At 32.4% G+C, this 26,818-nt stretch overlaps 1 protein-coding gene across 2 annotated transcripts in view; it reads left to right on the top strand.

Moving 5' to 3' along the window:
- Window positions 1–26,818, top strand: part of LOC145287785 (uncharacterized) — a 475,330-nt gene that overhangs the window by 75,637 nt on the left and 372,875 nt on the right. The window lies entirely within an intron of this gene.

Below are 26,818 nucleotides of genomic sequence, written 5' to 3'. Positions count from 1 at the left end.
TCGACCACAGGAACAGATGAATTGGTAAGTGTGTTAAGTTGACGTTTATAAAGTGAAATTAACAGGTGCGAAAACGTTAAGTTGTGTGATGTTTGACCTAGTTTTGCGCTGGAAGCCAGTTTCTGTTTTCCCCGCTACACGGCGATCAAAAAATATCTCGAAAATAGCTTGTAAAAGTCGGGTAAATTAAAGATAGCTGCGACCAGAGTTCCTTAGTCGTAGATATTATTATTTAGACAGCATATAAAAAGTTTTAAGAAGGAGCGAGCCAACCGAGAATGACGGCAAAAAAAGCCGTTTGTAGACATACACAAAGAGTGAACATACATACATACTAGCCTGGTGCCCGGCGTTGCCCAGGTGTGTGTTGAGCAAAAAAACAAAACAAAAAAAACTGGTAGTAGGCAGGCAGGCTCGAACCAGCGACGCGAAGGCGGAAAAGAAAGTGAAAAGAAAATCTGACATCTTACTGCTATGCCATGATGCACATGCGGAAATTTAACACAGTCAATCTAAAAACAAAACATGACTTGCAAAAATGGTGTTAATTTTAAACCTATCACGAAAGCAAATTAGACACAAGGTTGTTTTTAATGTGGGGGGAGCAGCTCCCCCCAAAAAGGGTCACTTTGGCAGTATCCAAATAAATTGTAATTGTCTCAGTATGAAGGGGTTTCCTTACATTAACCAAGGACCAATTACAGAACAGATAAGTTGATATGCCATGAAACGAAACAAAACAAAGTAGAGATAGGTTATAATGGGATTCCAATATTTTTGCCTATTCAATACAATTACCAATTCTGTTCTAAATTCCCGATTCCAATACTTTTTAATTTTCTAAGTTACACAGAGAAAAAAAAAAGGAAATTTTTTTTTTTTTTTACAGTAGTTGTAGCTAGACGTTTTTTTTTTTTTTTTTTTTTTTTGCTGTGAACTAAAGATTGAAGCTCAGCCATTGATTCTACCTTCCCCTGCCTTTTTATTATGATTAGCTCCTTTAGATCAAGTGACTGGAGAAACTTCCATAAAAATATTTTTCAAAATTGGACCTAATCCTCTAGCCCATTAGCAAATATTTTAATCATTATGTTAAATAATCCGAATTATATCTACGTAGATTTTAATATTATTGGATTATTATTTATTTATTTATTTATTTATTTTTTTTTTATGTTTGTCAGCCTTCAGTATGTTCTGTTAAAATTTTATATTCAATTACATTTTATATTTGGATTATTCGAACTACTGTTTTCATCTTGAGTGTTCTTTTCACAAAGTTTCAGTCGATGTAACCTGACCTCCTTGTGCAAGGACCCATGGCATAGTGGATAAACTTGGTAAAGTCACACTTTAACGGAGATTGAAGGTTCAATCTTCAGTGTCAGCAGCACTCACAATACAATTGCGAATTACTTAGGACTTCTACCCAGTCATAGATGACGACACATTGAAGATGAGAACAGCAATAGGAATAATCCAAATAATAAGAATTATCAATCTTCATCTAAAATAATAAGAATTATCAATCTTCATCTAAAAAATATAAGAATTATCAATCTTCATCTAAAAAAATTAAGAATTATCAATCTTCATCTAAAAAAATAAGAATTATCAATCTTCATCTAAAAAAATAAGAATTATCAATCTTCATCTAAAAAAAATAAGAATTATCAATCTTCATCTAAAAAAATAAGAATTATCAATCTTCATCTAAAAAAATAAGAATTATCAATCTTCATCTAAAAAAATAAGAATTATCAATCTTCATCTAAAAAAATAAGAATTATCAATCTTCATCTAAAAAAATAAGAATTATCAATCTTCATCTAAAAAATATAAGAATTATCAATCTTCATCTAAAAAATATAAGAATTATCAATCTTCATCTAAAAAATAAGAATTATCAATCTTCATCTAAAAAATAAGAATTATCAATCTTCATCTAAAAAAATAAGAATTATCAATCTTCATCTAAAAAAATAAGAATTATCAATCTTCATCTAAAAAAATAAGAATTATCAATCTTCATCTAAAAAAATAAGAATTATCAATCTTCATCTAAAAAAATAAGAATTATTAATCTTCATCTAAAAAAATAAGAATTATCAATCTTCATCTAAAAAAATAAGAATTATCAATCTTCATCTAAAAAAATAAGAATTATCAATCTTCATCTAAAAAATATAAGAATTATCAATCTTCATCTAAAAAATAAGAATTATCAATCTTCATCTAAAAAATAAGAATTATCAATCTTCATCTAAAAAAATAAGAATTATCAATCTTCATCTAAAAAAATAAGAATTATCAATCTTCATCTAAAAAAATAAGAATTATCAATCTTCATCTAAAATAATAAGAATTATCAATCTTCATCTAAAAAAATAAGAATTATCAATCTTCATCTAAAAAAATAAGAATTATCAATCTTCATCTAAAATAATAAGAATTATCAATCTTCATCTAAAATAATAAGAATTATCAATCTTCATCTAAAAAAATAAGAATTATCAATCTTCATCTAAAAAAATAAGAATTATCAATCTTCATCTAAAATAATAAGAATTATCAATCTTCATCTAAAAAAATAAGAATTATCAATCTTCATCTAAAAAAATAAGAATTATCAATCTTCATCTAAAATAATAAGAATTATCAATCTTCATCTAAAATAATAAGAATTATCAATCTTCATCTAAAAAAATAAGAATTATCAATCTTCATCTAAAAAAATAAGAATTATCAATCTTCATCTAAAATAATAAGAATTATCAATCTTCATCTAAAAAAATAAGAATTATCAATCTTCATCTAAAAAAATAAGAATTATCAATCTTCATCTAAAATAATAAGAATTATCAATCTTCATCTAAAAAAATAAGAATTATCAATCTTCATCTAAAAAAATAAGAATTATCAATCTTCATCTAAAAAAATAAGAATTATCAATCTTCATCTAAAAAAATAAGAATTATCAATCTTCATCTAAAAAAATAAGAATTATCAATCTTCATCTAAAAAAATAAGAATTATCAATCTTCATCTAAAAAAATAAGAATTATCAATCTTCATCTAAAAAAATAAGAATTATCAATCTTCATCTAAAAAAGAAATTCAGAATCTTATCAGCTTTTATAGTTTGCATTTTTTTCTTCTTTCTTGTAAAACTTTTACGACTGTCAGCCTCCAGAATCTTCTGTTGAAATTTTCCTCCCTGTTGCTCGCTTCCATTTGTTGTTGTTTTTTTTTTTTTTTTTTTTTTTTTTTTTTTTTTTTAAATAATTCTTAGGCTTAGATACAGTTTCACGATAATATATTCATGGCTGCATGTAGTACAATTCTATATAACCAAGGATGTAAGTAATTAAATGTTTTACTTGATTGTCGGAAATAACGTTTTTGCTGCAGCTGGTTTGACTTTTATTTATTGTTAAAGACTTTTCAAAAAACAAAAAAAAAAAAAAAAAAAAAAACAAGTTACTTTTAAAGAAAGCTATGATGAAGTTTTTGTTATGAAAGAATTTCTTGGGTGCGGAACCTTTTTTTTTTTTATTTTACTTTTATTTTATTTTTATTTTAAGTTTGGAAAGTTGTAACTTGCTGATACGTGCTAAGAACTTCTTTTTTATCCCTAAATGCTTGGAACTGCAAATATTTGCGATAATATATGTCTATATTTGCACATCTTTTTAGCTGAGACTCATGCCTAAGCACTATATCTACTTACGTTTCATGATAGAGGCCATACATAAGTTCTGAAAACAGATTCATATTCGTATTATTTGGATTCTTCGCGGTACTGTTCTCATCTTGAGTGTCATTTTCACTATGTTTCCGTCTATGTAACCTCTGACCTTCGTGTCAAACTTTGGAATGTTTCTGCTGAACTTGAGATTTTGGACAGAATTTTGAACAGAGCCCCTTTACTACACGATGGTAGCATGCTCTCATTTCGTCAGTAACAACTGGATATATAGGTCCTAAGTAATTTGCAGTTGTAGTTTTTGGTTGCCCTCACTGAAAATTGAACATTCAACCTTCAAGAGAATATCAGTTTTACAATTGATTTTTCCTAGCACTCTAACCACTTCTCATCTCAAAAATTCAGAAACATAAAATTTATATTTAATTTTTTTATATGTACAGCAAAGTAAGTTGATATCGGTGAAACCACTGCCATCCAATGCCACATCATGCACTACAAAATACTAAAGTCAGACGGAATAAGGAAGATACTAATAACTTAAAAGTGTGCATAAAAATTACTGCAAATTTAGACTAACATTACTTGAAACGATACTTATTAAAAAAAATACAACTCAATATTAACAAAATAGCGTTTAATATTAGTACTAATATATTAAACGTATTTCACCAGTAAAAACCATAAATAAATACACATAAAAATAAATAACATAAAATAAATAACTAAATAAAATTAATGTATAAATACTACAATAAGTAATAAATATATTTGGATTGAATTTTCGAATAGGATGAAAATCTAAAAACATAACTGGAAAATACGATGTCTAAAGAAAGATATAAAGATTAGGTTGACTTGGATCGAAATCAGTTTACAATAGATCGTGAGTGAGTTCTCTGCGACCGCAAAAAAAAAAAAAAAAAAAAAAAAAAATTTAGTCGCGGTAGGCAGGCTTGAACCTTAAATGCGACAGAGGGAAAGAAGGGAAAAACTTTACTGGCAAACCTTTTTGTTCACCGGACCATGACGACTTATGACGTCATGACCGGTCAAAATAACGAATTTCAGCTTGCTAGGCATGCGTGACTTGTGAAAATCTTGACGCGAAAAGTGACCCCTCCCCTTGCAAGAAATGGTCTAGTTGACCACCAGAATTAATCTTTTTTTTTTTTTTTTTTTTTTTTTTTTTTTTTTTTTTTTTTTTCTAATTTCCAGATATTATGCGTCTGAGATATTGCTCTTTCAGATGGTACGGGGTTCCACCCTGTCCGTGTGGCTGACGAAAGTTTTTAGTGGACACACACACACACACACACACACACACACACACCGACGTTTGAGATTTATACAATAGAAGATGATAATAGAAGATAAACGGCCTGCCTTTGTTGATCTAGAGTTTTTCTTAATGCAATCTCAGCATTTAAATCTTGATCTTAACATGTAACATTTGATCAGCGGGACGTGAGTCATTTCTAACACACCCAGATATTTGTTGATCAGTCATTCAGAATGACAACTCCCCCCCCTCCCCCCCCCAAAAAAAATGACAAAAAGTATAAAACCTGTTTGACATGTTTTGCTTGTATGTGTGTACTTCGTCAAAAAGTGACGCCGCTTTTTTTTTTTAATTTTTTTTTTTATTATAGAACACGTTTTACACCTTGTAAAAGAGAATTAGGAAACCTTTTTATTCATTTACTTTTGTTGTTCTTGATGGGTGTAACCTTGTGAGGTCTGAGACTTTGGTTGACACGTATGACCTCCAAATCCCACTTTCCAAGAGATCATTTAACTGTAAGTTGGAAAATCAGCTTAAAAAAGAAAAAAAATCGAAAAAAAAAAAAATAAAACAAACTTATTTTCTACTTTATAATATGTTAAAAACACTCACACAACCTTGATTCCTGCAAAAATTAAAAACTGCTGACTCTAATTTCCATTCTTTAGGTCAAAGATCGGTTAAACAAACAAACAACTGATTATCCTGGGATTTATTTTCATTATACAGAATGCAATTTATGCTGAACAATTTGTTTTAGATGGATCGTCGGAGAGAAGATATTTGTATATGTTAGTAATGGGATGATTCCAGTTGTTTCCTGATTCCGATACAATTAATGAGTCCGTATTAAATTCCCGATTCTGATTTCAATTCTTTATAAACCTCTTAATAGTTAAGTATAAAGTTATTTTGTCGCGATTATTGTAAAAAAATTGTTAGATGCATATGTTCTCGAGCGTAAAAATACATTTGTTGTGGATGATTTATAGATTTTAGTTTCTCTGATAATTTAAAATCAATAAATATTTATTATTTTATTAATGCTATCACCAGTGGAAGATTTTGTTTTAAACAAAATCGAATAAAAAATATAATTAAAGGAATCGTTGTTGGCATCGGAAAATAGGCACATTGTGATACTAATTTTGATACCCACGAAAGTTCTGATTTTTTTTTTTTTTTTTTATCCCTGATGCCAATTAACCATCTCAACACTAATATATATATATATATATATATATATATATATATATATATATACTAGCGGAGTGCCTGGTGTTGCTCTAGTGTTTAGGTGGTGTAGTAAGGACCCCCTGGGTTGGGGGAATTAAAACAACAGTAGCGAGGGTGCCTGAGTGTGTGTAGGTGATGTAATAAGGAACCCCGGGGGGAAGGGGGTAAAAAGTGGATGTAGCGGTGGGGGGCAGTCTAAACAACAGTAGGCAGAGGTGTTTTGAAAAAAAAAAGTGGTAGTAGGCAGGCAGGCTTGAACCCGTAACATGAAGGAGAAAAAAAAAAAAAAGGTTACAAAAAAGGGACGTCTTTTTCCATCACCCAGCCGGAAGTTCGGAACATTGGAATTAAATTAATCAAAAAAGAAGACGACTTGCTAAAATGTCAGCAAAAAAAAGTGACCCCCTCCTTTTACAAAACTGCTCAGTTGAGGGTGAAGGAATGAATGTTTTTGACTAATTTTTCGATATTTGTCGTCCAAAGGATAGAGCTTTAAAACAATACCAATTTCGTCAGGATCTCTCACCTCTGTCAAATGTTTTTGCGAGGCGTACATACATACACATGCGTTTTGCCTTTTATATGTTAGATATATATATGTGTGTGTGTGTTAGTAATTTTATAGAAATCGCAACATTGCGTGTAAGAAGCTAACAAAAACAAGATGATTATTGCAAAGACAGATTGGGGGGGGGGCTTTAAATATAATTTTAAAGTCAAATTTAATTAAATTCTTGAAGGATCACAAACAAATGAATATTTTTCAACTAATAACAAAATAGACAAATTATTTATGAAGAAACAGAAATACATTAAAGTTAGTACTTTACGCTATTGCATTTTCATTCAATAAAATAATGCATTTATATCAAATAATTAATAGTAAATTATCGATTTCTAACGATAATAAAAGCAAATGCAGAGATCTGTGATTAAAGCAATCTACCAACTGAGATATTTGGGCTGACTTTATAAGCATTTTGTAATTGTATTAGCTTAAGAATAGGTCGCCGCTACTATCTCCTTAATATGATGTCCATTTGAATAATATTCCTAGGCGGCTAAAGTATATTTTAAAAGAAGTCAATTCGATTGATTAATTTAGCTTTCTTATATTAATAGATAAATGAACCTGCATAATCACTATTTTTTTCTTATAAATCTAAGTGAAACATGGGTGGTTCCATTTTGCTTAGTCTGTTTTCTATACCTACGTTTCTCTTGGTAACTGTTTTTTATCTGTTTTTTTTTTTTTCTACCTTTTATATATATTTTTGGTTTTCTTTTGTATGTATTCTCCTAGCATCTACTTAAATGATAATCTAAAATCAAAATGTTCGCTGGCGTGGTGATAGGTGAGAGATATTGAGTGAAATTCTAACTTTGCAACAAAAACGGCCGGGAATTAGCGATTAGCATCAGGGAAAAGCATCTTGTACTTGTTTGGGTTCATTCACAAGCAGCAATCAAAATAACAAAAAAGAATGCGAAGCTGTTAGTCTTAGAGTTTTGGTATGCTGCTAGCTCCACCCATGTGTATGTTGTTTGGCTGGTAAATATAGACTAAAATGCGGTCACTATCATTTTTACTTTATTTTCATACATACATACATACATACATACATACATACATACATACATACATACATATATATATATATATATATATATATATATATATATATATATATATATATAAAGCTGAATGTCTGTGTGTGTGTGTCTGGTCACGAATAGGCTCCTATATGGTTGACTATTTTAAACTGATTACATATAATGATAGAAGATGTATCGAGACACAGGAATGAGTATGTTTGATCCTGCAGAACGGTGGTTCATAAAAATTTTGGGGTCTGCGTCCGCGCCTGGTCCACAAAGTATGGAAATAAAAAAATTGAAAAATTAAAAAAAACAAACGTTTACAAGTGTTTTTGATATAGATGTACATAAGAATACTTTGATAAGTATGTTTTAGCTTAAATAGGGCTGGTTTAATAAAATTGTGGGATCTGCGTTCGTGCTTGGCCTTCATAGAATGGAAATGGGCACAAACTTTAATAAAGACTTTTCATATCTATCTGCATAAGTATAATTTGATAATTATGTTTCAGTTTGAAGAAATATGGTATAATAAAATTATGGGGTGTTCGTTCGCTCCTGACCTCCATAGAATGGAAATATGTCACAAAGTTTAACAAGGGTTTTTTTTTTTTTAATATAGATCCACAGAATATTGTGATAAGTGTTTCAGTGTGAACAGGTATGGTATAATAAATTATGGGGTTTATCTATTTTATTTTTACTTTCATCATATTTTGGTTTGGTTTTGATACCCCCGAATTCGAAGCTATCTCTTTACAACCCTTCCTTTTCATAACCTATCATACTTTAATAAATCAGAGTCCATTTTCTGTAGGTTGTTTTTGAACCCAGTCAACGACGGGTACTTTTACTAGTATATATATATATAATCTCATACATATATATATATTATACAAGGTTAATATTCTTCAGAGGTAAGTAACCAATGGAGTTTAACAAGGTTAATACAAGAGAGTTCAACACTGAAGTAGGGCAAGATATGCTTTCTATTTGTTTTTACATTGCTTATGTAAAAACAAATATATATATATATATATATATATATATATTATTTACTAGTAGTGAAATACCTACAGACCCTAGTGTTTCAATCTTTCAGGAATTTTCAGTGCAGGGTGTCATGATTGACACCAGTCGATAGATTCAAACCCGACAACACGAGCCATCTCTGGCTCGATTAGCAAAGACCTATCCAATCAGCTACCATTTAACCGCGAGAAATAACGTTGAATTTAAACATTTTATTTTTAAATATTTTTTTACGCCAGTCACAGTGATCTAATCGTTATACGATGATCAATGCATAAGAGCTAACTTGACCGACTTAATTCAACTGAAAGTGCTCAACGATAAGAAATGAGTTTCTTAAAGAGGCTGACACTTGATCTCTATATTAGATGCATTCTATTACCCTTCTTCTTTACCTTTCAAACATTAAATTAATAAAGAAATAAAAAATATTAATTTTCTTCTCATTTATTGACCAGTTAACTATGTTATAGTATCTTTCTTTTAATCTCTTAGTCTTACTGGCTTCCAGAATAAGAATTCGTCTAATCTGGTGGACTAACCAACTTAGTTTTGTTGCTTTTGTTTCTATAGGCGACATCACCAATTCTTTAGTTTCAAAGGTTGAAGAGCTACGAATATAGGAGTGGTGCCATTAAAATAAGTGACCCTTTTGTGCACATGAATTTATTTTTCTACATAGTCACCACCGTTTTCAATGTACTTTTGCTAGGAATTCAATGGCGCGTCCATGGTAGGTTGGTTTTGTAGTCTGTCACTCAGTACCTGCAACTGAGAGATAAAACTTTCAGTTTAGTCATCATAACAGTGCAAGTTGCAATCTCCTTGGATTCATTCGGATGGAATAAAAAAAAAAAATAGAAGGCATTACTTTTGAAACACCCCTTCTGTGTTCTGCATATACATCTCTCTCTCTCTCTCTCTCATATATATATGACAAGATGGGCGCGAGCATTTGTGTATGTCTGTGAAAGGCTTTTCAGATCGGGGTTCCGCTGTCAGGTAAATTACACGAGAAGTTTCCCCCCCCCTTTCCCTTTGCGAAACTCAATCATGTTCTGCAAGAACAAAAACAAGTTTTCTCTAAAAAGCAACCAAGCTACACACCATGAATGTTTAATGATATAGAGAATTGAAGCATAAAAACGTTTGCCAAAATGATTGAACCCAGAAAAGGGTCAATATGCCATAAAACAAAACAACCAAACTAAACACTATAAATAAATATCGAAGGTTGTAAAGAACTTAAAGCATAAACTCTTTTTTTTTTGTCTAGAATTCCTTGATTCAGCATTAATTAACCCGAAAAGGGCTGATTAATGCTGAATAAAAGAAAAATAAGTAACTGTGTTTGATGTGAAGTCACCCTCAACTGGCCGTTTTGATGTAGGGTGTTAGTACCTGTCAGGTTTTCATTACTTTATAAATGAAACCTTATCGATTACAAGTTATTTATTTACAAAATATATGCATACACAGTGATCTATAAACAATTTATATTCAAATCATGGGTTTTAGCATACAATGACCTAATAAGAATTAGCATGCTATCAAACCTAACAGCCAACCCGTTTTAACACTGGGATTTCTTTTTTTTCTCCCTTTCTTTTTCTCTTCTTTCTTTTCTCCCATTCTCTCTTTTTCTCTCCCTTTCTCTCTTTTTCTCTCCCTTTCTCTCTTTTTCTCTCCCTTTCTCTCTTTTTCTCTCCCTTTCTCTCCTTTTCTCTCTTTTTCTCTCCCTTTCTCTTTTTCTCTCCCTTTCTCTTTTTCTCTTTTTCTCTCTTTTTCTCTCTTTTTCTCTTTTTTTCTCTTTTTCTCTCCTTTTCTCTTTTTCTCTCCTTTTCTCTTTTTCTCTCCTTTTCTCTTTTTCTCTCTTTTTCTCTCCTTCTCTCTTTTTCTCTCTTTTTCTCTCCTTTTCTCTCTTTTTCTCTCCTTTTCTCTCCTTTTCTCTCTTTTTCTCTCCTTTTCTCCCTTTTTCTCTCTTTTTCTCTCCTTTTCTCTCCTTTTCTCTTCCTTTCTCTCCTTTTCTCTTCCTTTCTCTTCCTTTCTCTCCTTTTCTCTTCCTTTCTCTCCTTTTCTCTTCCTTTCTCTCTTTTTCTTTCCCCTTTCTCTCTTTTTCTTTCCCCTTTCTCTCTCGTTCTGTCTTTTTCTCGTTCTGTCTTTTTCTCGTTCTGTCTTTTTCTCGTTCTGTCTTTTTCTCGTTCTGTCTTTTTCTCGTTCTGTCTTTTTCTCGTTCTGTCTTTTTTTCTATCTTTTTCTTTTTTCTCTTTCTATTTTTTCGTTTGTCTTTTTCTATTTTTTTCTTTTTTTCGTTTTTCTCTGATAAAGAATATTATAAATAACGTGTTCCGCATAAAGGAATTTTTGGAAAGAAACAACGTTTATGGAAAATTCTGTTTGATATTAGGCATAAGGGATAAAGCAACGTTTTTTTTTTTTTTTTTTTTTTATCAGTTGGAGTAGAGGAATGAGTTCTTGCAGTGAATGTCATACAAGGAGGAAATGTAACGTGGCTTTTACACTTTAACTGTGTCGTTATATTTCAACCACTCGGACCCACACGTTGTCTGGTACCGTCGCAGGTGCAAACAAAGAACATAAAAAATGACTTGGCATTGTTTTTAGGTAGTATGGCACAATCGCGTTGACACAACCGGTTCTCACCAGATCACCGAAGTTAAGCAACATTGAGCCTGGCCAGTATCAGATGGGTGACCACTTAGAAAGACTAGGCACTGTATGTACCTTTTGGAAAGGTTGGGCATGGGGCCAGCACCTTCACCCTGTAAAAAAAACTTCTTGCTACAAAAGCATCTTCAAAATGTTGTAGATGGCCCATGCTCCTCCAGGGGCTCAAGGGCTATGTATGGATTGTTTTTAGGTGAATACAAGAAGTATTTAATGAAGTAATTTCCGGCAACACACTTCACTGTGTTTCAAAGTGCTACTCGCACATAAAACATGTCTCTTAAGACACGCTTTCATGCACGTCTTTTTCGTCACCTGCCTTTCCGCCTTTTTCAGCCGCATGATGCATTTTCTCTCTCGCTACATAGGAGTGAAACACGTCCGATTGCTTTCTTTGCTCGACCACGTGCTGTGCTTTTTTTTCTTTGTTTTTTTTTTTTTTTTTTTTTTTTTTTTTAAATTTCTTTTCTTACCGTGACATCAGCGCATACACACTTGCTTAATTTGTATATGTGCTAAGACGGTTGCTGCTGCTTATATTTTCGCTAGTTACCTATCCTACGTCTGCTGCTGATATTCTCACATGCGCGCCATACACGCTATATTACCGAAATAGATTGAAGTTCGTAGCGTTTCTAATGCTTGCGCCATCTCTTACTCAGTCGATGATGTAAACTTGCTCAAGATTTAAACAAGCATTTTAATTTTTTAAATGAATGTATGTGAATATACTGTTATTTTAATATTACATTGAGCCCCTCTTCCCTGGAGAAGGTACTTTTAATCTCTTTATTTTTCTAACCCCCCCCCCTCATCAGATTATTCGAAACAAAAATAAAGGTTCATTTTTAGACAATGCAACATTAGCCAAAAACCTTTTTTGTACTTTAAATAAAGCCATGGGAAATTTTGTCATGACTCAGTGCTTTTTAATCAATGCATCAAGAATAGAAGTGGGCAGTATATTGCGGTTGGTGGGGGCCATAGCTAATGTATCCCAGTTTGATCGCTATTGATTATCAATTTTAACAGAATCTTGATTGTTTTTTTTTTTTTTTTTTTTTTTTTTTAATGAGTCGGTCAGAGTTTTGGTTTTATAGGTATTTTTATTTATAGTTTTTTATTGGTACCAGGGATTACTAAATTGTATATTGCAATGTAACAGGATGAGATGAAATTAAATGTGCTGTGATATATATATATATATAAATAATCATAAGCATAAATACAAACTGTAAACAGGAAATTTACATGTAAAGATTTATTTTTTGACAGAATACCTCCAATAAAGAAAGGCGATAAAATATCCTTATTCCGTGGAGTTTCAAAGAATGTAAGTTTCTTTTCTTCAGAAGAGAGAAACCAGTTAGCAAATCATATAAATAGTGGATCTGAAAGATTTGCTGGTTTTAGCATTTTCTGAGACTAACATTTTATGCTGATGGTTGTAGAATGTAAAATAATGTTTGTATATTGTTTGTATAGGGTCTGTCTAGGGGAATAAAAAGAAAAAGAAAAATCAAACCGGATTGGGTAATCCAAAATGTGAAGTAGTCTTTGTAAATATCATGGAGCGAAGGAAGTGTAGAACTGTTTACAGAGTTTTAATAATGGTAAAAATTTGAAAGATATTTTGGTCCTGGACTTTAAAATAAGTTTAAACAAAAAACTTATCCAGATAGGTAAAAATGTAACTAGTTTTGCCTTTGGTAACATTTATTTGTTGTATATCTATTTTTCAACTTTTTTTGCTTCATTGACAATTCTTAGTAAATTAATTCACCTGAACGTGCTGGGATTTTTGGGATTTTAACTTTGAATTTAGAAATGGATGAAAATTTGTTGAAAATGAATTCAAGTTTCCTAAAAGCCAGAAAAGGAATATTTAAGCATAAATAGGGAATGTTTGTCTAAAGAATCAAAACAATCAGTGAATTAAAAAAAAAAAAAAAAGTCAAACATAAGAGGAAAAAAAAGCGTTTTTTCTTTGTAAGCAACAATATTAGTTTAATCAAAATTACTTCTTTGAAAATGAAAGTATTCTAGATTTTAGTGATTTTTGAAAATTAAATCACTTAAGTTACTGTTAATACAAAATTATTATATATAAACTAGGACAACAAAATTACAAATGAATAATACCAAACATTAATTTATTATAGATTGTCTAAATAGTTATGCAACTTGTGTATTCTTTTGGATCTTTCTACACACACACACACACACACACACACACACACACACACACACACACACACACACACACATTATTTCAAAGCGTATTGATTTAAATGAAGGTAAATCACTTTGATGGTAATATAGAAGTGATAAATGAAAAAAAAAATTATAATTGTTCATTTAGATATAATGAAACAAGAGTAAGACATAAACAGGTGTCTAGAAAGAGAATGATTTTGGGATTTCTTTCTTAATCTGATCATTTTGTAAAATGGTGTATTTGGTTGCCTCTGTAAGGCGACTTTATCTTTTTTGTATTTATAGTATTGTTTAGTGATGGGACGGTTCCAATTCTAAAATGACTTAAAGAAAATAGACTTTTCATTTTTTTTTTTTTTTTTTTGTTTATTTATGGGCTGGGTGGGTAACACTCCTCATTTACTTCTAAGTCTATATATACCTTTTTTTTTTTAATTTGACAAACTTAACATTTTCGCTTTCATGTATCGTATGCTTTTAATAAACTCATTGAGATTATCATCTATATTTTTCATCAGCAATAACAAAAATTAAGTTTCAAACAATAATAAAATTTTAGTGTCAGCATAAACTGAGGAGAGACAGCGCTAACCAGACCTCTACTGGATGAGTGCAAAGAGGCCTTTAACCTCGGGGAGCTTTAGTGAATTTCAAATTCCAGTGAAGACTATTGAAAAATTAATGGTAAATGGCTATTGTGCTAACACAAATTCATTTGCGAAGGTTATCGAAAGAGGTGATGAGTACTGGAAATCTGGGGAAACTTGTCGCACAGACTCCAAAGAATGCTGCAGGTTGTTCTCTAAGAGTATTATTTGATGATGGCCTGTGTGAAAATTCCTAGTGATTAATAAATAAAAGAATAGTTTTTTTATTTTTTTTATTTTAGTAGGAATCAGGCTAAAATTTTTTCCGATTCTAATATCCTAAAAAGTTCTGATGTTTTAGATTCCCAAGTCTGATTAATCGTCCCAACATTTGTATATTTGGTTGATCGATGAGTCAGCCATATCGTCTTCACTTTGTTGTAAATGACTTGGTTCTCTTATTTCTCTCCAACTCAAACAGCCCACCTGCTCAGCAGAACTAGATCCACAGGTGAACAGGTTGATATAAGAAATATTAGATTATTCTTGTTATACTTCTATCAGTTATGCAATTTTATTTCCAGTTAATTAACGATAATAGACATCTTGGAAATCTCAGGATTTTATTTCTCTTGACTTTTGTGAATCTGTGGAATGAATATTAATGGAATGGGAACGAGGGAGAGATTCTTGTCGACATTCCTTGTAAATTATTTTCCCGCCAAAAGTATCCTGACCTTCAGTTTGATGCTCTGGCCAAGTAAACAAATATCTTTGCTTGCGTTATGCAACAAATATCTGAACTTGCCAATCGAGTCAATATTACGCTGTTGGAATTTTTGTAAATTCTGACAGTGAAAAGAGAATACGGACTATGGAGATATAATACTTCTGTCTAATCCTAGTGATTTTGTATTACTAGGTCACAAACTGGGAACTGGACGAAATGGATCATCAGATCCTAAAGGATTATGTTTCTGGACTTTTCAGATGAGGAATAATTATTTAGACTACTGTTCTCATCTTGAATGTTATTCTCAAAGTTTTTCAGCCGATATAACCTCCGACTTTCTTTATGTGTTTGTTAAACGCTGGAATCTTTCTGTTGAACTCTGGAATCTGTAGAGTATTTCGAATGGAAGTTTTTATTATTTTATTATTTTATCCACAGAGTCGGTCGTAAGTAATTTGCTATTGTATTCTTAGTATCGCCTGCTTTTCGAACGGAATTTTACTTATTACTTTATCTGTTATATTATAATTGCAAATTATTGAAGACTTCTAACCAGTCATGGCTGATCGAATGAGTGCATGATACCCCATTGGATTAAATAATAAAGTCTTCTATTCGAAATTCTCGAGTCTGACATGATACACCTGAAGAAGGTTGGATGTTAAATTAGCCAAAATGTTGTGCAAATAACACTTAGGATGAAAACAGTAGTCCAAATAATTCAAATAATGCACCTAAACGATTAATTACTTTAAAATGTTGCTGCGCTTGAGAAAAGTAAGGTGGTCAGATACATTAAAAAAGTAGAGAATCACCATCTACCAGTCTGTCATGCTCTTCTTTTGATTTTTAAGTCCTTTTATCCCATTGTGTGTCTCCACAATTTTCTATTATTCACGTCTAAATTCGTGGATCCGAACTGCTCCAGGTCTTCTGTCATCAACTGTTTCTAACTCCTTTTGTGGACCACCTTATTCACATTTAACCTAATATCTCTTTGATATTCTGAAGATATCATTTGCATATGAGTACCAAACCAAATTAATCTTCTGCTTTGAATAAAGTCTTCTATTTCAATAATCTCCTATCCTCTTTCCAAATTTTTCATTAACGAAAAGATGAAAAGAAAAATAGACGGGACTCTTTGAATTGCATACCATTTATCTTACCCTACGTATCTTGTATATTCTTCCTTGAATACTTTGTGCCCCCCCTCCCCCCTTTTTTTTCTAACAACAGTTTGCATTTGCCCTTGGCACTTGACGATAAGGGTTAATGTGTGGTTGGTGGGACAACACTGATAATGGTGAAATTTTATCAACATTTCAACAAAAATTTGTTCACATTGGAGTTGAACACGACAATGTTATAGTTGGCTGGGAAACAGCTTCGTAGTATTTTATTCCAGAGATAAGTAATTATTAAAGAATAAATCAAAACTAAAATATATTAGCAGTATCTGCTGTTGCCTGGGATGTACTGAATTTTTTTTTGTTCACATTCTTAAATTCAAGGTAGACAACTTATATTCTTCAATACAAAAGGAGTTATTCTCTTTCTAATTTTTATATTTAGGTGATTATTTAAAATTAGAGGTTTGAGTTGGGCCCAAAGTATTTAAAAAGAAAAAAAAAAAAAAGAAAGAAATTGTAGTGAAGTATATTATTATATTGTTAACATGGTACAAAGCTAACTAATGCCTTGTAACGACAAAGGGAGAAGAATTGCTGTTTTCTGGGTCGGAACCTATCCATTTAACATCTATCGGCTAGTTTTTGTCTTGTAGTGTTTTCTTTTTTTTTTAATTATTTTTTAAATATTTTTTAAACTCTCTACATCAAGTGGTTTCATCTTATTTGGAGCGATGTTCATTAAAAAAAAAAAAAAAATAAATAAATAAAAATTGTATAGTTGGAAGCAAAGTGTAATTTTTAATGAAAATGATATTTAGATATCGCTTTGAAAATCCGACAAGTTGACTTTAAATGTTGAGTATTATGTATCCTTTAGCAATTTACGCTGCTGAGTTATTTTTGCAGAATTGATTCCGAGGAACTTCTAGGTTGGAACGAGGCCAAAGAGCTTTCATATAACATTAGATTCTACCTACATATAAATATTAAAAAAAAAAAACAGCAAAAACAACAAAAAACCCTTCTCCTAACACATGACCTAGTTCAACGAATCATAGCCTCTGGTATCTCTGTTTTTCTTTTTTATGTAACAAACGCACAGTAACCAGACTTGGCAATCTGTGGCCATGACCTTGGAAAATGCTTATAAGTTATATTTATGTATACTTGATTCTTTCATTTGAGATTAAATATAATTGAATGTATTTAAGTAATAAACTGGCAATATTAAAGCTTATTTTTTTTGGATTGCATTTATTTGGCGGGCTTTCTACTCCTTCATGTAATGAACTATCAAGTCGGTGCAAAAGTTTTTGCCGATTTAAAATTTTATCTTGAAAATGAAAAACTGTTTTTGAAAACCTTTATTCATAACAATAACAACCTTTGCTCTCTATAACTTGGTTCTTGTAAAATTCTTTAGGCTTTGGTGTGAAATAGGAATTTAACTCATGTTTAATCTCCTTGTAGCATGAAACTAAGGTCATCTAAATGGTTTTGTAATCCTTGAAATAAGTGATCATCCGAGGGAGCTAGGATATGAGAATGTGCTAGATGGAGGGGAGGGAGGGCAACCAAGTTTTTCTATGAGATCCTTGGTCAGTAATGCTTTGTGAGGACGAGGATTATGATGGAAGACGACTTCCTTTCTGTTGAATAAAGGTCAACATGGGTGAGAATATTGTATAAAAATACTAGCCTGGGTGCCCGGCGTTGCTTGGGTGTTTGGGTGTGTGTTGAGCAAAAAAAAAAAAAAAAAAAAAGTGGTAGTAGGCAGGCAGATTCAAACCTATATCATGAAGGAGGCAAAGACCATAAAAAAAGAGACATCTTTGCTGTTGCATCCATAGCCAAACCGAAAGTGACGAAAGTTTAAATTAAGGCTAGTCAATCGAAAAGAAGGGGTGACTTTTGAGAATATCGGCAAAAAAAGTGACCCCTCCCTGTAGAAAAATGCCCAGTTGAGGGTGAAGGAATTAATGTTTTTAACCAATTTTTCGATATTTGTCGTCCGAAGGGTCTAGCTTCAAAAAAAGCCGTGAAAATCCATGGCCTCTGTCGAAAGATTTAGGCAGACATATATATATATTTAAACAGACAGGTGAGATTTATGTTATAGATGAATGATATTTTAATAATGTGAAAGAAAAATGTTATAAATTAATCGTTGTGATACGTTTAAGTAATAACAATATGCATAAAATAAATTACAATCGTTTAAAATGCCATTTCTACAAACCGGCAGAAACTTTTGCACCGACTTAATACAACCTAACTAGAAATGCCCTTTCTACAACCAAGCAAAACCTTTTACACTGATATGATAATTGCTTAGAAAAAGAAAAGTTATGAATCTTTGGTTTAAAATCTTAGAACAGTTAATTTAGATTCTTTGATTAAAATCAATTCTGATTAATGCCTTTGATTACTAATTACCATTCTTCGTTAAGCACAAGTGCTTTTCAAGAATGTTTTATGCATTAATTTCAGACCAAATTTAATGGGTGATATTTAAATGGAAAAAACGTATATTCAAAGGATTTTACTTTCATTTTATATATTTATTTATTTATTTTTTTTTTTTTTGCATTTACTACAAATCATCAAAGATCTCCCTCTCCAAAAGAAATTACAAATCCTGAAATCTTATATATAAATGTGTCTATGTTTCCTATAGAAATAAATTTGAGAAACTTTCTGTATCCGTTATTACTCAGGAATCTTTTTATTCTTATTAATAACTAGCAGGGGTACCCGGCATTGCCCGAGTGTTTGGAGGTGTAAAAGAAAAAAAAAGTTTTATTTGAGGTTAATAGGCCGAGGACTTATCGCCATACTACGATGGCAGAGAAGTGAAAATGTGTGAAATAACATCATTAAAAAGTGATGTGACAAAAGGTGCGTGTTTAATGAGGTCAAACATCACGCCACAGTGAATGAAACGTTCATAACCGCACAACTGGCACGTGCATGCAGAATGTAATTCCGCTCTTAATTTTAACTGCAGGATAGCTCTTTCTTTTTTTTTACCCAACATTGTCTAGTTTTGTTTCCCCAACATGTTGGGAAAAAGTAGCTTCCCGTTTATTAGAGGAGTGTCCAAATGAAAGCAATTGTCTGATATGACAGTGAAAACCGACATTGACTAAACGTCCATCACTTTCTGGACATTCCCAGTACAAAGGCCAGGAACCACAAATTAGCTTCAGATCAATTTTGCTTTTATACGAAAAAGCCCAACTAACACGTGAGAAGCCAAAATAGCAATAATTTTGTAAAAGTCGATGTAAATAATCTAGCAGCGACGCGCGTTCACAAATCATAGATATTATTATCTAGGGGGTATATAAACACTTCTAAGCGATAATACCCCCCCCTTTTTTGGACATACAAAAACTTTCGCGCGCGTTTTGCCTTTTATATATATAGATTAAACCTTTGTCACATCATCACAATGTTGCATCCCTGTACCTGTACTTTACAAGTACTTTAATGGAACCGGGAGGAGTTAACAGTGAGATGTCTCTTCACATTACATTTAAACATCTGCAGGTTAATGCAGTCATAGAAGCAGGAAACAAGGAAGCGATTTCCAAGTCTAACAGTCCTAGAGCAGAACTATTAGGTAGGTTTTCCAGCATCTAGGGACCCTTAACAGTGATGTATATCCAGATTGGAGGAGATGACGACAATAGGTTTTTTTCTGCAGTTTTTGCAGATAAATATTGATATGTGCTTTCATACAGCACTTAATATTTCCAATTAGACACTCATTTGGTATTGACTAGGCTCAACGTTGCTTAACTTCCAGTGATCTAACGCGAACCGGTGTGTGACATAATGGAGAGCTCGCCCTTTTGGGGGTGCTGGGGGCTTCTACATTAATAAACCTTGTGCCTAACTTGGTCTGCACTTGTGTGGAGGCGAACACACAGATTTCAGTGAAGACACATTTTTTAAAGGTTGTATCGTTGGCACACGGAGATTGACAGGTGTTTATGAATCCAGTGCATAATGAAAATTAAGCTATGTTGACATTATAATTTGAAAAAACAATATAGACGATGAAACCTCCCTCTCACTCTCTCTTTCATTCCCTTTCTTTCTCTTTCATTCCCTTTCTCTCTCTTTCATTCCCTTTCTCTCTCTTTCATTCCCTTTCTCTCTCTTTCATTCCCTTTCTCTTTCTTTCATTCCCTTTCTCTTTCTTTCATTCCCTTTCTCTTTCTTTCATTCCCTTTCTCTCCCTTTCATTCCCTTTCTCTCCCTTTTCTTCCCTTTCTCTCCCTTTTCTTCCCTTTCTCTCCCTTTTCTTCCCTTTCTCTCCCCTTTCTTCCCTTTCTCTCCCCTTTCTTCCCTTTCTCTCCCCTTTCTTCCCTTTCTCTCCCCTTTCTTCCCTTTCTCTCTTTTTTCCCTTTCTCTCTTTTTTCCCTTTCTCTCTTTTTTCCCTTTCTCTCTTTTTTTCCCTTTCTCTCTTTTTTTCCCTTTCTCTCTTTTTTTCCCTTTCTCTCTTTTTTTCCCTTTCTCTCTTTTTTTCCCTTTCTCTCTTTTTTTCCCTTTCTCTCTTTTTTTTCCCTTTCTCTCTTTTTTTTCCCTTTCTCTCTTTTTTTTCCCTTTCTCTCTTTTTTTCCCTTTCTCTCTTTTTTTCCCTTTCTCTCTTTTTTTCCCTTTCTCTCTTTTTTTTCCCTTTCTCTCTTTTTTTCCCTTTCTCTCTTTTTTTCCCTTTCTCTCTTTTTTTCCCTTTCTCTCTTTTTTTCCCTTTCTCTCTTTTTTCCCTTTCTCTCTTTTTTTCCCTTTCTCTCTTTTTTTCCCTTTCTCTCTTTTTTTCCCTTTCTCTCTTTTTTTCCCTTTCTCTCTTTTTTTCCCCTTTCTCTCTTTTTTTTCCCTTTCTCTCTTTTTTTTCCCTTTCTCTCTTTTTTTTCCCTTTCTCTCTTTTTTTTCCCTTTCTCTCTTTTTTTTCCCTTTCTCTCTTTTTTTTCCCTTTCTCTCTTTTTTTTCCCTTTCTCTCTTTTTTTTCCCTTTCTCTCTTTTTTTTCCCTTTCTCTCTTTTTTTTCCCCTTTCTCTCTTTTTTTTCCCCCTTTCTCTCTTTTTTTTTCCCCTTTCTCTCTTTTTTTTCCCCCTTTCTCTCTTTTTTTTTCCCCTTTCTCTCTTTTTTTTTCCCCTTTCTCTCTTTTTTTTTCCCCTTTCTCTCTTTTTTTTTTCCCCTTTCTCTCTTTTTTTTTTCCCCTTTCTCTCTTTTTTTTCCCCTTTCTCTCTTTTTTTTTTCCCCTTTCTCTCTTTTTTTTTTCCCCTTTCTCTCTTTTTTTTTTCCCCTTTCACTCTTTTTTTTTCCCCTTTCTCTCTTTTTTTTTTTCCCCTTTCTCTCTTTTTTTCCCCTTTCTCTCTTTTTTTTCCCTTTCTCTCTTTTTTTTCCCTTTCTCTCTTTTTTTTCCCTTTCTCTCTCTTCAAATGAAGAGAGAATTAAATATGAATGTATCGTTTTAAATAGTTGAAGCTTGCATTCTGGGGTCGACGGATGCGACATAGCAGTTTTAGCTGTATGCATCTGGTTTCAACTGGTCTTTATAAAAATATGCTTCCTACTTGTTGAATGTTAATTAAATCTATAATATAAAGCTGTGTGTGTGTGTGTCTGGTCACAAATAGGCTCCTATATGGTTGGCTAGTTTAAAAAACTGATTACATATAATGATAGATGTATCGAGACTCAGGAATGGGTAGGTTTGATCCGGCAGAACGGTGGTTCATTAAAACTGTGGGGTCTGCATTCGCGCCTGGTCCACAAAGTATGGAAATAAAAAATTTTAAAATGATAAAAAAACGTTTACAGTGTTTTTGATATAGATGTACATAAGAATACTTTGATAAGTATGTTTTAACTTAAATATGGACGGTATAATAAAATTGTGGGGTCTGCGTTTGTGCCTGGCCTCCATAGAATGGAAATAGGCACAAACTTTAAAGACTTTTCATATCTATTTTCGTAAGTATACTTTGATAATTATGTTTTAGTTTGAAGAAATATGGTATAATAAAATCATGGGGTGTCCGTTTGCGCCTGACCTCCATAGAATGGAAATATGTCACAAAGTTTAACAAGGTTCTTTAATATAGATCCACAGAATATTGTGATAAGTGTGAACAGGTATGGTATAATAAATTATGGGGTTTATCTATTTTATTTTTACTTTCATCATATTTTGGTTTGGTTTTGATACCCCCAAATTCGAAGCTATTTCTTTACAGCCCTTCCTTTTCATAACCTATCATACTTTCATAAATCAGAGTCCATTTTCTGTAGGCTGTTTTTGAACTCAGTCAACGACGAGTACTTTTGCTACTATATATATATATATATATATATATATATATGATGGACTCTCCCGTCGATTTCGACGTATGAGGTTCGGACAACCCATATTTCTAAAACTCATTTATGCTTTTGCCTCTGATGACTTTTTAGTCCAGCAAGGGACTTGCAGACAAGGCCACAAATAGAACATGAATGTGGATTTAATGCTAATAATTGGTGCGGCTGGTAGTCGTTTTGCTCTTACTCTGATTTTTTTCAGTTGCCTTAAGCTTTCAGATTGAAACCTCTGGAGACCTTCAAAACACCTTGATCTCCATCCTTTTCGGTCATTCACCTCATCTTCAAGACTCCTGTATGGTATGTTCACTGCAGACAAGTTACTCTTCAACTTGTCCTTGTACCTAAGCCAAGGACGTCCGACAATTCTTTTACCACCCTCAAATTGACTGTACATCGCAAGTTTTGGAATTCTGTCATCAGGCATCCTCAATACATGATCAGCCTACCGCAATTGCGATTGAATAAGGAATAATTCAATGCCAGATATATATATATATTTTGCTAGTTATATATTTTATAAAAATGCATTTGTTCGCCGTTTCTATATAAGCGTTAAATTTCAGTAGGAGGTCTTAACTGACGATGGAAATGCTGCCTGTAACGACGCAATGAAGACTAGAGAAATGACCCATGACAGCCGGTAATAGCCGACGACATATCGACCCATTGTGTTGATGTTTCCATTTGCTTATCGTTTATTCCCCCCGGGGAGCTGGTTGCGTTCCCAGGACATTTGTCAACCAAGTAACTAACCCGACGGGAAATGATAGTGTCATAGGTGTGTAAACATGATTGTTGTATATAATTAAAAGTAATTTGAATAAATATGTTAATATTTAAATTTTATTGTCATGAACATCAGTTCTATTTTGGGAAGATTCTCGCTCTGAAAAGTGCGGCAAGCCTCAAGCTAATCTAACTCCTCACTGGTTATTTCTATGTTTGCTTTGGTCCACTGACCTCAGACGAAAAGTTCAGAACAGTGTGTGCCAGCTTTCATTCTCACAACCAGCCAAATGCAAGCTAAAAAGGTACATAACAATAGAAGTATAAATATGGAGTAATTATTTCGGTTATGCTAATGCGTGGGAAGTGAAATAACAAGGTGATTAAATAAGTAGGCCATTGCACAGGCGGGAGGAGCGAATGTAGATTTTAAAAATCTATATATCTATAAAAGTGAAGATGTGTGTACATTTCCCTACCAAATAACTCTGTCAATTTTTGGTCTACAGACTCGAGATTTGACATGAGGAGTATTGAGATTTAGGAAAATCCTTTTTAATCGGTTTTTGGACAGAAATTTGTCTGTCAAGGGGTCAAAGTGCAACGATTTGACCTTTGAAAACTCTACCAAACTCCTCCACCAATTTTGGGTCTAAAGACATGAAATTTTAGATGTAGGTAATTGGACATGGGTAAAACTTTGTATTTTGATTTGAGACCAAAATAAATGTTAAGGGGTCCAAATTGGGGTCAAAGTTAAAAAAAAAAAACATTGACCTCTGCGTTCTCTACAAAATTACTCAGACAAATTTTGGTCTAAAAATTTGAAATTTTACAGAGTGTATTCCACACATAGGGCAAGTTATGAACAGTACATAGGACCCAAGCAAAGCCGGGCTGAACTACTAGTATATATAAAAAGTGATTTGATGGGACGCTCTCTACCAAACTACTGTCAGTTTTGGTCTACAGATTTGAAACTTGATATATAGGGATTCGGATCTGTGGAACAAATTTGATTTGGTCTTCAGCAGGTAAAAACAGCTGCTAAGGAGTGAAAATTGAAAAATTGGAATTTGGCAGACATAAGTGTACTTAAAGTACATCTCTACATCTGCACAAATATACATTTATACATTAAACTGCGTTAATTTTTAAAGTTTTGGTATCCCTCTGTCTTTAGGTCATATGGTAGTGAATAACACTGGAGAACTAAATGTTTTGTTTTCAATTCTAGCTGATGTCAGCAAAATCATTAAAAAATTTTTTTAATTTTTGAAATCACTACTATATATTGGGCACAATATAATAATCATAAGAGAATTCGTTCTATAATGATAAATACAAAATCTGCATAAAATGAAATACCATATTTAAGCGTATTTTATGACCAGGCAATGCCAAGTGGCTTGCTAGTCTAATATATAAAGTAAATGTGGTCTCTTGATCATTTCTTTGTCATTGATAGCTTTATTCCTATAAAATCACTATTCGATTCTGGTCCATCTGTTTTTCATGTGGATCATTGTAGTAGCTTGTTAAGAAACATACTTAATTCAATTTGTTTCCTAAAAATACTTTGTCTGGATCAGAATTATTTTTACATTACCATGGGGTTTTTTTTTTCTTTCTAAAAGGGTTAATAAAAAAAAAACTGCTTAGCTTTTTTTTTTTTTTTTTTTTTTTTTCCTACCCTAAACAAAGCATATTGCCTTTTGGAATGTAAAGTGCTACTATTTGAGATCATGTCTAACAGGGGATGTGGGGAGTTGGGCAGCAAGATGTCCATACACATTACATTTAAACTTCTGCAGGTTAGTATAGGCAGGGAAGCAGGAAACGAGGGATGAATTCTAAAGTATAGTAGCCAGAGAAAAAAAAAATCTATTAGAGTAGAAGGCTTTCCAGCATCTAGAGACCTTAACAGTGAAGGGGTGGGATTTTACTGCTTATCAGGTTAGTCAGGAGTATGTACGTCGAGGGGGAAGAAGTGCTCTGGATTATCAGAGTACATGTCATCAAAGTATTTGTAAAACAGGCACAGGGATGAAACATTGTGGTGATGGGACAGAGGTTGGAACTTTGCCAACAGTGTGGAACCTATTAGATTTGAGACTTAAAATCTTTTTATTTATTTTTTTTTTTTAATTTTTTTTTTTATTACCCTATTTAAAAATGAGATTAGTGATAGATGCACTCAGATGTGGCAATAATACTCCATGCATGGGGGAGAAAAGAAAATCCCTTTCTGTATCTTGCTTCCCTAACTGTACTAACATGCAGAATTTTAAATGTAATGTGAATAGACATCTCGCTGCTCAACTCCCTAACAAGACTGTCTCTGTAAGCAGGGTCCCTAATTAAGAGTAGCCCCCCCCCTACATTTGTGTCAATTTGCCTTGTTTGAATACGAGTAAAAATAATTGCAAATGAACTCTAAGTAGATATAAGTAGTCTAGTATATCATATCCGTTTTTTTTCCTTTACTATTGAGAAACCATTGTATGTTTTCTATTTATTGGATAAAATATATCTTTATCTAGCATAAAAGTAAAATCAGTTTCTTTCTCATTTTGTCATTGATAGCTTTCTTCCCACAAAATCAATATAGGATTCTATTTTGTCAGTTTCCTTGTGAATCATTACGGCATGTTCAGAATGAGTGGGTTTCTACCAGCATTTTTAATTTTCGACTTTTGATTCATTATAGAGATTCCTCAAATGGCCGTCTCATGTCACCAAACTTTTTCTTGTTCTAACATAACTCGACACTACTCTTGTTTCAAAGTAAAAAAAAAAAAAAAAAAGTTTAAAAGTAAGTTAAAGACAAAGCTTATCCAAGTAGGTAGAAGAGTAACTTATCTTTTCTTCTGTAATATTTTTTGTTTGTTGTATATTTGCTTTTAGACCACTTTTTTTTTGTCTACACTGGAAAATGCTCTTAATTCCTTCCAGGAGAAAATGCCTTTTCAAATAGGCGCCAATTTAATTTGTCCATACAAAATTTCAAACAGATCGGTCAATAGTTTCCGAGAAGTTAAATTGACAGACAACTTAATTTGTTGATAGAGAGATGCTTCTTTTGCAGTGGGGCAAAGAAAAAATAGCATTAAAAGAACAATATGCACAAAAAAGGTAACAAAACAAAACAAAACAAAAAAAAAAAACAAACAACAAAAAAAAAAAAAAACTGCATAGTTTAATAATGAAGAAAAGAAAAACAAATTGGAAATCAGTATTACCCGGCAATGTCGTACAGATAATTGATAATAATTTTGACTAGACGTTATAAACTGGTCAAAGTTATAGCCAGTTGACTCGGAATGAGTGTTTTATACGAATTGATGGTTGAATATTGTTAGATTTGTGCTCCTTGTTTGCATTAAATACTAATCCTTATTAATCCTTAACTGTGGATCAAACAGATACCATAATACTAAATTCACTGCACCTAATCATAACAAAGGTCCATATAAAATTTCACTCCGATCAGCACAGTCGT

This window comes from Euprymna scolopes, chromosome 11 (genome assembly GCF_053919585.1).
Source record: "Euprymna scolopes isolate OS-2025 chromosome 11, ASM5391958v1, whole genome shotgun sequence".
In the NCBI taxonomy this organism is placed as follows: Eukaryota; Metazoa; Mollusca; class Cephalopoda; order Sepiida; family Sepiolidae; genus Euprymna; species Euprymna scolopes.
The sequence above is the reverse complement of the archived record's forward strand: the minus strand, read 5'-3'. Positions and strand labels throughout refer to the sequence as shown.